This window comes from Narcine bancroftii, chromosome 1 (assembly GCF_036971445.1).
Source record: "Narcine bancroftii isolate sNarBan1 chromosome 1, sNarBan1.hap1, whole genome shotgun sequence".
NCBI classification, from domain to species: domain Eukaryota; kingdom Metazoa; phylum Chordata; class Chondrichthyes; order Torpediniformes; family Narcinidae; genus Narcine; species Narcine bancroftii.
In genome coordinates this window covers 85974388-85988716 of record NC_091469.1, presented here as the reverse complement: position 1 = coordinate 85988716, position 14329 = coordinate 85974388, and the positions used below count along the sequence as shown (strand labels likewise).

General features: G+C 40.5%; 2 protein-coding genes across 8 annotated transcripts in view; one reads left to right on the top strand and one right to left on the bottom strand.

The window, feature by feature from the left end:
• Positions 1–14329, bottom strand: part of LOC138760890 (protein FAM163B-like) — a 35324-nt gene that overhangs the window by 6136 nt on the left and 14859 nt on the right. The gene's annotated exons all lie outside the window — the stretch shown is intronic.
• Positions 4422–14329, top strand: part of dbh (dopamine beta-hydroxylase (dopamine beta-monooxygenase)) — a 56848-nt gene continuing 46940 nt past the window's right edge. For all 3 annotated transcript variants that reach the window (XM_069932154.1, XM_069932157.1, XM_069932145.1), the window contains exon 1: positions 4422–4510. The gene's annotated coding sequence lies outside the window, so the exon portion shown is untranslated. The remainder of the gene's footprint in view (positions 4511–14329) is intronic.

Genomic DNA, 14329 nt, shown 5'->3' with positions numbered 1-14329 from the left:
TTAATGACCTTACTATATTCTCTGAAGTTTGTCTATTTTTAACAAAACGCATCTGATCCATGTTAATTAAATCAGGAAGATATTCATTAATCCTATTTGCTAATACTTTTGCTACAATTTTATAATATATAACAAAGATATAGGTCTATAAGAAGTAGTCCCTTTAATGGATCTCTATCTTTTTTTAGGAATAGCCATGATTATCACCATAGAAAAAGTTTCTGGAAAACAATATTGTTTAGAAGCCTATTCTATTGGTTTCATAAATAATTAAATCAATAAATCTTTAAACTCTTTATAAAATCCAACTGGAAACCCATCTTCACCTGGAGATTTATTATTTTGTAAAAAATGTACGCATATCATAAATCTCCTGCTCAGTAAAAAAGACTCTCAGATTGACCTAAGCTTTCTTCAGTCAAACACAGTATTGATAGTTGTGACAAATAATCATCTATAGCCTCTTCATCTTATAATGATTCAGATGTATATAACTTCTCATACAATTCCTTAAATACAAGATTTTTTTTGTTTCCATCATTATCCTGCTGTATTGCATTAATTATTCTAGAAGATTGTTCCAGTTTTAATTGCCAAGCCAGAACTTTATGTGACTGTTCCTCTGATTCATAATATTTCTGCTTAGACCGTAATATCATTTTCTCTGTTCTATATGTAAATAATGTGTTATATTGTTAATTTATAATTACTAAAGCTCTATATTTATCCTCAGAGGATCATTTTTGAATTTCAGATAAAGTTATTCCCTTTTCCAATGTATCTATATCCTTCATATATTGTTTTATAAGTTTAGAAGAATAACTTATAATTTTCCCTTATAGATAAGCTTTCAATGTTTCCCACATAACAAACTTATTTTCTACTGAATGTAGAAACTGAATATGTTCTCTTATAAATAAACAAAGATGCGGTCTTTTCAAAAATAAAGAATTCAATCTCCATTTATAAGATGAAAGTTGTTTTTCTGCAAATTCCAACTCAAGCAGAAAATAAGAAAGATCAGATATTAATATTAGCTTATAATCCACAACTAATCACTCTTGATTAATTTTGAGTAGAAAGCAAAAAAAAATCAATTCTAGAATGTGTATCAATCCTGCTAGAATTAAAAGAGTAATCCCTATCCTTAGGATGCATTCTTCTCCATATATCTATTAAATTAAATCTTTCATTAAAGATAACAATGTTTTAGCCACCTTTGACCTCACTATATTTCTTGAAGATTTATCCAATACAGGTTCCAGACAAAATTTAAAATCACCACCCACCAAAAAAATTTCATGTAAATACACCAAATTATAAAAAGTATCTTGTATAAATCAGTGCCGACACATTCAATAAAGTCCATTCTTCAGAAAATATTTGACAATTAGCTACAAGATACCTTCCCATTGGATCTGTACATCTTGAATTTTAACTGGTAAATATTTTTAACTAAAATTTACCACTCCCCAAGCTTTAGAATTAAATGTAAAGAAAGCTACCTGGCCCACCCATCTCTCTTCAATTTTATATGTTCACTTTCAGTTAAGTGAGTCTCTTGTAAAGAGCAATATCTACTCCGAATTTTTTTATATATGATAAAAATGTTTCTTGTTATGGGTCTGTTAATCACATTAATATTAAAACTCAATATCTTAATTGTTTTACCCATTATTTTCCAAATTATTATCATACATTCCTGACCAGAAAGAATTCCCATAAGTTAATTTGGTCTAAGGTGTCAATATCTGCAATCCAAAAATATTGAACTTATTCAAAATACAAAAATAATAAAAAAGTATTAAAGTAACAAAAAAAAAGTAATAATAACAAATCCCTCCCTCCACAAAATGCCAGAAAATCCAGCATTATCACGCTCCATTTTAAGGGTCGTGGCCATCAGAAACTAACAAACACAACCCCCTGGCTCCCAGGAAAAAAGGAAAAATTATTATAGAAAGAGGAGAACATACTCCCCAATTAATAAATCATTTCAACAATTCCTCTTGTGGTAATCGAGCCTTGGGCAAGTCTTTAACAAAATCTTTACCCAGAATATAGTTAATGAAGAAGACATTCTGCTCATCTCGCATAAATACTTTCAATGTAGCTGGATACATCACCTTTGTTGACCACACCAAAGCCTTCGACACCGTAAGTAGGAAAGGGCTTTTGCAAATACTAGAGCGCCTCGGATGCCCCCCAAAGTTCCTCAACATGGTTATCCAACTGCACGAAAACCAACAAGGTCGGGTCAGATACAGCAATGAGCTCTCTGAACCCTTCTCCATTAACAATGGCGTGAAGCAAGGCTGCGTTCTCGCACCAACCCTCTTCAATCTTCTTCAGCATGATGCTGAAACAAACCATGAAAGACCTCGACAATGAAGACGCTGTTTACATCCGGTACCGCACGGATGGCAGTCTCTTCAATCTGAGGCACCTGCAAGCTCACACCAAGACACAAGAGCAACTTGTCCGTGAACTACTCTTTGCAGACGATGCAGCTTTAGTTGCCCATTTAGAGCCAGCTCTTCAGCGCTTGACGTCCTGTTTTGCGGAAACTGCCAAAATGTTTGGCCTGGAAGTCAGCCTGAAGAAAACTGAGGTCCTCCATCAGCCAGCTCCCCACCATGACTACCAGCCCCCCAACATCTCCATCGGGCACACAAAACTCAAAACAGTCAACCAGTTTACCTATCTTGGCTGCACCATTTCATCAGATGCAACAATCGACAACGAGATAGACAACAGACTCGCCAAGGCAAATAGCGCCTTTGGAAGACTACACAAAAGAGTCTGGAAAAACAACCAACTGAAAAACCTCACAAAGATTAGCGTATACAGAGCCATTGTCATACCCACACTCCTGTTCGGCTCCGAATCATGGGTCCTTTACCAGCATCACCTATGGCTCCTAGTACGTTTCCACCAGCGTTGTCTCCGCTCCATCCTCAACATGCATTGGAGCGACTTCATCTCCAACATCGAAGTACTCGAGATGGCAGAAGCCGACAGCATCGAATCCACGCTGCTGAAGATCAAACTGCGCTGGGTAGGTCACGTCTCCAGAATGGAGGACCATCGCCTTCCCAAGATTGTGTTATATGGCGAGCTCTCAACTGGCCACCGAGACAGAGGTTCACCAAAGAAAAGGTACAAGGACTGCCTAAAGAAAGCTCTTGGTGCCTGTCACATTGACCACCGCCAGTGAGCTGATATCGCCTCAAACCGTGCATCTTGGCGCCTCACAGTTCGGCGGGCAGCAACCTCCTTTGAAGAAGACCGCAGAGCCCACCTCACTATCAAAAGACAAAGGAGGAAAAACCCAACACCCAACCCCAACCAACCAATTTTCCCCTGCAACCACTGCAACCGTGTCTGCCTGTCCCACATCGGACTTGTCAGCCACAAACGAGCCTGCAGCTGACGTGGACTTTACCCCTCCATAAATCTTCGTCCGCGAAGCCAAGCCAAAGAAAGAGCTGGATATTGAAGCACAAATCTATAACCTTTATTATATAAAGCCTTCCTAACTGGATTAAGCTCGATCCTCCTCTTCAAAAGAGCTTGACTCAAATCTGGATTTTAAAAAATCTTACCACCCTCATAGTTCAAAGGTCCACATTCTTTAGCTTTTCTCATTGCCAAACTGAGTAACTTCTCTCTATTTTGATATTTTAAAAATATGATCAATATAGACCGATGACTCTGATTTGGTCCTGGTTTTGGTCAGAGAGCTCTATGGGCTCTCTCAATCAAAATTTTCTCTTTGATATTTTTTCATCCAAATGTTTCCAGTATCCAATCTTGAAAAAAAGCCAATTACATCTTGGCCTTCTTTGCCTTCAGACATTCCAACAATTTTAAGATTATTCCTTCTACTATAATTTTCCAAAATATCCACCTTCTCCAATAATTTTTCATTCATAGAAACCAAGGCAGAAGCAGAGTCCTCATTGACATTTGTTCTTTCTGTAATACGTTGAATTTCGTCTTGGTCATCTTGAATTCTTTCTTCTAATTTATCCACCCTTTGTGAAATGCTATATATTCATTTGGTTAAATTAATTTTAACTTGTTGTATTTCTCCAGTTAAAAATTTAAAATTATTTTCCATTGCATTCACAACTTTATCAAATTGAGTCTCAATTTTATCCATTTTTTTTTTAAAAACTGCTTTGCCTTTAAATTCTTCTTCTGTACTTGTATCTTCCTCTCACTTGCAGAATTATTAGAATCATCTTCCCCTACCAGGTAAGTCTTCTTATTCTTCCTCTACAACTGGAGCTCTGGACTGACCTTTTAAGAGGGGTGAAGATTTTTTCTTTTTTTTTCATCCACAGCACGCATGTGCAACTCCTTGTGCATGCACGGTGCGGAGGTAGCTTTCCCGACGGTGCCATCTTTGCAGAGAGGCGCAGGAATGACTCCGTGAGACAGTCCCTCTCCAGGGCTGTCTCCTGCAGCTCCAGGAGAAACACCAGCAGCCGGATTCATTGAGAAGGTAGGCCCAGGTTCTTTTTCTTTCTTCAGTTCACCTTTTTCTTACAGAGTGGTTTTTAGAGTTTTTTTTCTTTTCTCGGTGGCATTTTATTTTCAATTGTCGACACCTTAGAGGAACTTTAAAATAGCTTAAACAGTAAAAACTTTACTTAATTAGTACTTTTTAAATTAAAATCCCCGGGAGTTTTAAGGGTGCGCTGCGTTCCCTACAGCATCGCATGACCTCCCCCCCGCCCCCCAACACTTCTTGAATATGTGGGTAGCATTTGTGATTTATTTCAGTCCTCTGGGACCATGCCAGAATCTATTGATTCTTCAAAGATTATTACCAATGTCTCCACAATCTCTACCACTACTTCGTGCAGGGCTTGAGGGTGCAATGCATCTGGTCTGAGAGACTTATCCACCCTTAGACCATTCAGCTTTCTGAGCACCTTCTCCCTTTAAATAGTAATTGCATTCACTTCTCTTCCCGATCGCCATCTGGTACACTGCTAGTATCTTCCACAGTGAAGACTGATGCAAAATACTCATTTAGTTCCTCTGCCGTCTCCTTGACTCCCATTATTATTTCTTCAGTGATATTTTCTAGTGGTCCAATATCTACTCAGACCTTTCTTTTATTCTTTATTGAAGAAGCTTTTTGTATCTTTAATATTATTTCCTAGCCTACTTTCATACTTCACTTTTCCCTCCTTATGTATCTTTTAGTTGCCTTATGTAAGCTTTCAAAAATTTCCTAATCCCCCATGAAGTTCAAATCTAGCCAAAAAATCCCATTGATAACACCAAACTCTGCTTCTCCACCACCAGTAGCTCCAAGTTGATCCTATCAGAAGACTCTGCTGCCTAACATGAAAAAAAAATAAAAGACATGTTTGGTTTACTTGATCCCCATTCAATCAACTTCTTTATACTGATTATGATGGGGTGCAGCCACAGACTGGGGTAAATTTACTGCTCTTTCTTCAGTGCTTCTAAAAACTGACTTGCCCTTCAATTTCTCTATAAATTAAACTTTATCCACATCTTCACTGCCTTGTAAATCAACATCCTCCTCATTCATGGCTCTTACAAACTTTATTAGTGCAGAACTCTCCCAATCTCAAACCAGATAAATGAACTTTTGATCAAATAAAAATTCAGGTGCTGGAACTATTCAGTAAACCTGACACTGTCTGTGGAGGAAAAAATAGTTAATATTTCAAAACTCAAAGTGAGTGAGCAAGTTTTAAACTGCAAAGAGGATGGAGAGAACATTGTCAGTGATAGCATAGAGATCAGGGCTGTTCAGTTGATGCAGTGGTGTACTTTTGAATATTTTCCCAATCCTCCATTAAGCTCTTCAGTCACATCTAAGTCTGTGATTCTGAAATGGAGAAATTGTTATTAGAAATTTACAGTGCCAGAAATTCTAAAGCAGTCCTTGCAAGATCATTAACTAATTAGATTGTTAACTAATTTCCAAATTAAATTTACAGAAATTGCTTTGTTTGGCCAGAAAATGTATAACAGTGACAAGGAAATCTGACTCCCTTCTCCTCATTGATAGATAGTCTTCGGAAATGAAAGCTACATTCATCTTGGAAAGATCACATACTATCTTAAAAAAAGGGTACAATACTTTCCTGAAAATTTGGCAACCTTATCTAGAACATATAGGCACTTCACTGAAGCTATTATAGGGATGTGATCATTTCTGACTAGCCAATAGATCTCTGTAAAGAATATAACATTGTGCTAATATCATGTCTCTTATGTGTTTCACTGTATGCACTGATGATGAGATTTTTCTTTTTCTTTGTTTAATTGGGTTTACATAGAGAAGGTAGGTAAATGGTGTTTTCTTGACATTTTATATAATTGTTAAATATACTTAAAAATTAAAATTAAAATATTATTTTTTTTTTAAGTAGCTTTTGCAAAATACAAAGCCAATTATTTAATTGTAAAATCCAGTAGAGTTGAACCAGATTTCTGAAATAATTTCAATGTCTTTCAAGCATTTGTGGCAGTACCTGAGAATCCAAAAGATGTACCAAATGCAATTTGTTTTTCTTCGATACAGGGCCATTTTGCACATGTGCATTCAAAACATCCAGCTCCTCTCAATTCTCTGTTGTGTCTAGTGTAATGGATTTGTGATAATATTAACCTTCAAAGTTGAGTTATAGAATTATCTATTTCTTAGTAAAGTTAGGTTGTGGGTTTGGATAGAGGGTCTCACACAGACACACACAATTCTTTGAGATGGCAGATGGCATTTTTGGAGTTGAAGTGACTGAAAAAACAGAATGCAAAATTAGAATTGAATGTTTCATTCAATTGCTGGAAGCTTGTCTGCTTAAAAAGACTGGATGATTGCTAATTCAGAATTTCAAACGGTCATAAAAGTCTTGTGACTTTTCTCAATTGAGAACTCAAAGCAATAGGTGTTTGCTGGAGAAACAGCTGTATATGCAAGAAGAACTACTGGTTGCTCAATGAAGCCATTTGTTTAAATGCAAGTCTCTATTTATGTTGTTAAAATGGAAATTCAGAGGCATCTATTCAAACAAGCAGGGCTTTTAATTCAATGATCTGTAGACAGGCCAGAGTCCATGGGCTAAAAGTTTCAGCAGAAGTGCAATTTAGCTTTCAAAAGCTATTTTAAAAATGCAACAGCAGAGGAGAAGGTCAATTATTTACTTCTCTGGACAGGGGAGCGAGGCCTTGACTTATTTAATAGCTGGGAACTTACAGAGGTGGAGAAACATGATCCAGAGCAGATATTTGCAAAGTTTGTTTCTCACCTTGAACCCAGATCTAATCATAGAATTAAACACTATGAATTTCAAGGCTTAATGCAAGAGACTGATGAAACTGTTGATAACTTCCTCACTAGATGAAAAATTGTTATTGCAAAATGCAGATTTAAGGATAGAGAGGAAAGATTAGTTGATCAACTAATAGGGGGAGTGCCCATCCCAAAGTGCACTACCAACACGCAAATGAAATCCCTAGCTATGCTACCCACAGCAAAGAGAAGGAAGGGTTGATGCTATAAAGAACACAATCAGAAAAGTGCAAACCCCTAAGACCTGCAGGAAGTGCAGTAGACAACACCCCTTCGATGACCAAAACAGATGTCCCGTACAAAATGTAGAACCTGTGGTAAAGCAAACCACTGGGCGAAGATGTACAAGTCTGGTATGAAGAAAACAGTAATACCAGTGAAGAAAAAAGACAAGAAGAAGATCCACCACATAAAAAGAAACAATAATAAGGACTCCGACACCCAGATACTGGACATAGAATCTGTAGAGCACGTTGAAAGAATCAAAGGCTTGTTGATCCAAACCAAGGCTTTTATTAACTAGAAGACTGGAGCATCACACATGTAGGTCGACCAGTCCAGAATGATCTGGTCTGGCTAGGAGCAACCCTTTAAGACCAGCCAGTAGGCATGGCTATATTCTCAGGCAATCACAATCATCCTACACTACAATCTATACATAGACACATTGGTGATAAAATCTGTACTATCACATTCATTCCTTCTTTGAGAACTGACCCCAAGGTGGATGGAGGACTGTAAAAAATAAGAAAAAAGAAAGAAAGGGCCCAGTGGATGTTAGGGGCTGTACCGGTCAGGGGGCCTGACCATCCGGCGTGACCACCATGTTGCCGGGATTGGGGTCACTGGAGTCATCTCGCTGGCAGGCTCATTGGGTGCAGCCACTGCTTCCTTCAATTCCCCAATGGCATTGTTGACACCCTGGCCTGAGCTGGTGGGGAGGTGCTGGTCCGTCTGTTCAAGCGCATGACCTGGGGAGAAGGATTTGGGGGAGGTTGGGTTGGAAGCACTGCTGAGACTGATCCGGCTTGGGCTAAGTCCCTTACCGAGACTGTGTCCTCCCACCCATCCGGGTACTCAATGTGACATAATGCGGGTTCACATGGAGCAGAGTCACTCGGTCAACCAAGGGGTCGTTCTTAGAGTACCGGATGTGACGTCGCAGGAGGACCAGCCCGGGAACCATGAGCCACGCTGGTATGGTCGTTCCCGATTCGAATTTCCTTGGGAAAGATAACATCCTTTCATGGGGGGTGGCATTGGTCGCAGTACATAGGAGGGAGCGGATGGAGTGTAGGGCACTAGTGAGCACATCCTGCCAGCGAGAGGTGGGGAGACCTTTGCACCGGAGGGCAAGCATAACTGCTTTCCAGACGGTGGCATTCTCTCTTTTGACCTCCCCATTACCACGTGGGTTATAGCTAATGGTCCTGCTTGAAGCAATACCACACTCCAGAAGATACTGCCACAGCTCCGCGCTCATAAACGAGGACCCCCTGTCACTGTGGGTGTAACTGTGGTACCCAAAGATGGTGAAGATGCTGTGCAGGGCCTCTATGACTGAGGAGGCGGTCATTTCCGAGCAGGGCACAGCGAACGGGAAGTGGGAGTAGTCATCGATGACCGTAAGGATGTAGCTATTATGGTTGGTCGATGATAGGGGCCCCTTGAAGTCCACGCTGAGATGCTCAAAGGGGTGGGTGGCTTTGATGACGTGGGTGTTCTCCGAACGGAAGAAGTGGGGCTTGCACTCAGCGCACACCGGGCAGGCTCAGGTCATGGAGCAAATCTCCTCGACCGTGTAGGGCAGGTTGCGAGCATTGACAAAGTGTGCGAACCTAGTGACCCCTGGAGACTCCTCGTGGAGTCTCTGCAGCCTGTCCAGTTGTATGTTGGCGCAAGTCCTCCTGGAGAGTGCATCTGGTGGGTCGTTGAATTTACCAGGCCAATACAGTATGTCATAATTAAAGGTGGAGAGTTAGATTCTCCACCTGGTGATTTTGTCATTCTTGATCTTACCTTGCTGGGTATTGTCATTCACTTCAAAGGCCGTGAAAGGTTGGTCTTCTCGGCGGATCAGGAGCTGATGATAGGCCGAACGTAAGTCAATGGTGGAGAACACACAGTATTGGGCGATCTGATACACCACATCCATGATCCGTGGGAGGGGGTACGCATCCAGAACCATGTAGCGGTTGATTGTCTGGCTGTAGTCAACCACCATCTGCGGCTTCTCCCTGTTTTTAATAACCACCACCTGGGCCTTCCAGGGTCTCGAGCTAGGTTCGATAATGCCCTCGTCCAGCAGTCTGCGCACCTCGCTTGTGATGTATTTCCTGTCTTCATAACTATATTGCCGGATTTTGGTGGCCAGGCGGAGCAACCCGGAGGGTGAAGAGGCTACAGGTGAGGCCCCGGGGCATGGGGGTGGGTGGCTCAGGCTGCCGTTGGCAGGAGGCTTCCAGGGTGGAGTGGTTACAGACAGAGAGTGGAGCGTGTGGTCCCCCAAAGTGCAGGGAAACAGTTTGGAACTGGCACTGAAAATCCAGTCCCAGCAATACAGGGGTGCACATTTGGGGAAGGACTAATAGTTTGAATTCTGTGAACGTGATGTCCTGGACTTTCAGGGTCACCACACAATACCCCTCGAATGTGATCTGGTTGCCAATTAAATCCTCTGGGCAGTGGAGAGAATAGCCAGTCTGCAATGGCAGGCCAAGTCTGGGCGGATAAAACTGTCAGTTGACCTCGAGTCAAATAAGCAATTGGTTTGGTGTCCATGCACTTTAATCAGTTCCATTGCTTTTGTGAGAGGATGGAGGCAGTCCTGGTCTAGGGTTACTGATGCAGTGACTTGTAATGGGGACAGTGGAGTCTTACGTGATGATGTCATGCAACGTGTGCATGGTGACGTCACAGAAACAGTCGGGCCGGAGCAATCAGCGTCGAGGAGTTGGTGCTGCTGCCTACAGCCTGCTGGGGGTGTCAGCCAGCCAACGGTAAGTGCTGGGGGTCGCTGCTTGCTGTCGGCGGTGGGGCAGTTGTCAGCGGTCGCTGCAGTGGGTACCAGGTCAGTAGCGTCGGTCGCGGCGGCGTGTCCCTAGTCAGCAGCGTCGGTCGCAACGGCAGGTACCTGGTCAGCTGCCTCGGTGGTGGTTGACACAAAAGAAGGACACCAGCATTATAACAAACATTGCTCAAACTCTTCAGAGGGCAGCATGTGCATATTCAAGAGCTGATGTTGAAAACATGTATCCCAGCAAAGGTCATCAGAGAAGCTGAGACACCAATATCATACATTGTCAAGACAAACTCTGGCAATCAGCTGAGGAGGAACAGAATTCACATCCAGCCGACACAAGATGTGATGAAACTAAAACCTTTAATACCAGCAAAGCCTGCAACACCAATATCAACACAGAACCTAAATCCACAAGATGGCGAAGCAACATGCTGCCACCAGTGTGGTATCGATAAGAACTATTTAAAAATAGTTGTGTAAATAAACTAGTGGACAAGTTCAGTTACTTAAGTTGTACTGGAAAGAAAGTGATAAAGAACACTAATTTTTTCTTTATCTTGAGAAGAAGAGATGTTATATAGTCAGGATAATGTGAACTATTTTGTAACCATGTAAGAATACACCCTTCTCACTGTAATAACTGTAGTGCACCACTGTCGGGCATATGTAAATGAGTGCATGAGTGTTTCCTGAGATGGTGGAAGACATCAGTAAGTAAAATTCTCCTGTAATTTGAATCTTGCATCTCTAAATTATTTAAGAAGCCTCCCAATTAACCCAGAGACATAACAGGATCTAAATGGCCAGAGATGCTTTTATCATATATATGTGTGAAATAACTTCAAAAGGCCTTCTGTCATGATTCATGCATTTGGAGAAATGAAACAGAAATGATGTCACATGTCATGTGATGAGACATGTTAGGAGAAAGATATTACTGAACGAGAGACATTTTGAGACCAGAAGATGCCTGGCCATCCTATAGGTAACATAATTGAATTAGTGGCTTGGTCATCCTGTAAGTAAGACAGGATTTAAATACAGTAACCAGAAAAGGTGCTGTTACATGTTATTCCTGGTTAAAGGAGAACACAGATAAGTAGTTTTTTTTTAAATGAGGAAGACCACATCTGACTGTCTCTTTAAGATAAAGAGGACAGTTCAACCATGTTCTTTTCTAGTTGGGCACTTTGTTTAACCCTTGTCTGAGTTTGTGAAATTATCATGGAAGAAAATAGTCACTTCACTGTCTCTTTGAAAAAGAGGATAGACTTACCGTTGGAACACAGATTGCAAAATCTCAATGAAAGAGAGAGAGAGAAAATCATTAATATCCAAACATTGCTCTGAAAACAACTCTACAAAAGAAATTTGTGAGTTTTAAAGAGGTCTGATAACTTGATGTTTCAAAATACTTCATTATTGCTTTTGAACAACAATTTAAAGAAATCTGATGCCTCACACTTGCTCCATAATTACTTTTGAACAGCAGTAAAGACTGAGTTTTTCTGAGACTGAACTTTAAAATCATCTCTTCAGAATCAAACTTGAATTGTAATGGTTTGGGTTTTAACACACAAACACATATTTACATTTGCACATAGTGGAGTTAAGTTTATAGTAAGAACTTTAATAATAAATAGTTTCATAATAATTAATAATAAAAATTATTGTTTTGAAAAATCATTGTCTTTGTTATTACTTTTGTTGCTGATCTAGTTCGTAACAATGGAGCTCAGCCCCTATGTCTGGACCCATGAGAGTTCCCTTCTAAAAGTCCACTTTCAATAATCCGTTAACACTTGCCAGTTCCACTACCACTTTTTCTCATTCTCTCCTATTTGTTGTAAATTACTGAGATCTATTTTTTAATTTGTTGAAGAACAATGTATAACTCATTGCCAACACAATACATAGAGCACTACAGCACAACCCTCGAAAAAAGTATTAAACCCACCCAACTACATAATCCTCTTTGTGCCTGTCTAAGAATCTCTTAAATGCCCCTAATGTTTCAGGCTCCACCACCATCCCTAGCAAGGCATTCCAGGACACCACAACTCTCTGCTTAAAAAATTTACCCCTGATGTTTCCCCTAAACTTCCCTCCCTTCACTTTGTACACATGTCCACTGGTGTTTTCTATTCCTGCCCTGGGAAACAGGTGCTGGCTGTTCACCCTATCTATGCCTCTCATAATCTTGTAGACCTCTGTTAAGTCTCCTCTCATCCTTCTATGCTCCAAAGAGAAAAGTTCCAGCTCTGCTAACCTTTCTTTCCTTACAGTTACTTCTACTGTAACAATGTTTTTTAACAGATAGAGCTTTAGATTTTCTTCCAGTTGTGTTTTGAGACCTTTAGAAGGATTTAAAAATTATCCACTATTTGAAAAAAAATTTAAAAGTCAGATTTTAATTAATTCTGCCAGGAGAGGATTTTTCCACATCTTCCCCCAATGCCATCACGCCACACCCCCATAAGTCTTGTTTTCCAATTCAGGTAAGAGCCTAGTAAATCTCCTCTGCACCCTCTCCGTAACTTCCACATCCTTCCTGTAATGAAGTGACCAGAACTGAACACAATACTCCAAGTGTGGTCTCAGCAGAGATTTGTAGATTTACAACATGACCTCTCTACTTCTGAACTCAATCCCCCATGAATGAAGCCCAGATTCCTATAGGCCTTCTTAACTATCTTATGAACCTTGAGGGATGTATGGATTTGAACCCAATGGTCCCTCTGTTCATCTGCATTCCTAAGTAACTGACCATTAACCCTATGCTTAGCCTTCTAGTTTGTCCTTCCAAAATGCATCACCTCACACTTATCCAGATTGAACTCCATCTGTCACTTTTCTGCCTATCTCTGCGTTCTGTCTATATCCTCTTGTAACCTTCGACAACCTTCAGCTCCTTTCTCAACACTTCCGACCTTCATGCCATCTGCAAACTTTCTGACCCATCCTTCTACCTCTTCATCCAGGTCACATAAAAATCACAAAGAGCAGGGGTCCCAGAAGAGATCTTTGTGGCACTCCAATAGTCACTAACTTCCAGGCAGAATATTTTCCTTCAACTACTACTCTCTGCTTTCTTCCTGCAAGTCAATTTTTATACACACAGCCAAGGTTCCACTGATCCCATGCCTCATGACTTTCTGAATGGGTCTCTCATGGGGGACCTTGACAAATGCCTTGCTAAAATCCATATAGACCACATCTACCCTCATCAATTTCTTTTGATAGCTCTTCAAAAAAACTCCATTAGGCTCGAGAGGCACAACCTTCCCTTTACAAAGCTATGCTGACTATCCTTGAGTAGAATGTACTTCTCCAAATGCTCATAGATCCTATCCTTAAGAATCCTCTCCAATAGTTTGTACACCACGTAAGGCTTGCCAGTCTATAATTCCCAGGAATCTCCCTATTACATTTATTTAATCAAAGCGACTACATTTGCCATTTTCCAATCCTTTGGCACCTACCCTGCTGTCAAAGAACTCTCAAAGATCATAGCTACTGCCTCAGCTGTCTCTTCTCTCACTTCCCACAGCGTCCAGCCTTGTGGACTAATCAGTATTGATGCTTTTAAGAAGATCCAGCACTTCCTCTTTCTTAATCTCTGCATTGTCCAGCGCTCAAGCCTGTTCTATTCCGACCTCACCCTGATCAAGATCCTTTTCTTTTGTGAATACTGATGCAAAGCACTTATTTAGGACCTCCTCGACCTCCTCCACCTCCAGGCACATGTTGCCTCCTTTATTTTGTTCACTTAGCACAGAATATGAAGTTTGTTCTCTTGCAATTAAAATAATTGTTGCCTCGAAGCAACAAAATTGTGTAGAGATGGTAAGAGTGTGCAGGTTAGAATGTCCTATATAATTGGGGTATATTTTTGTAAATTGTAGGTCACAATTTCTCTTAATTGCTCTTTTTGTCTACCAGAAATAGTTAAACATGGGCAT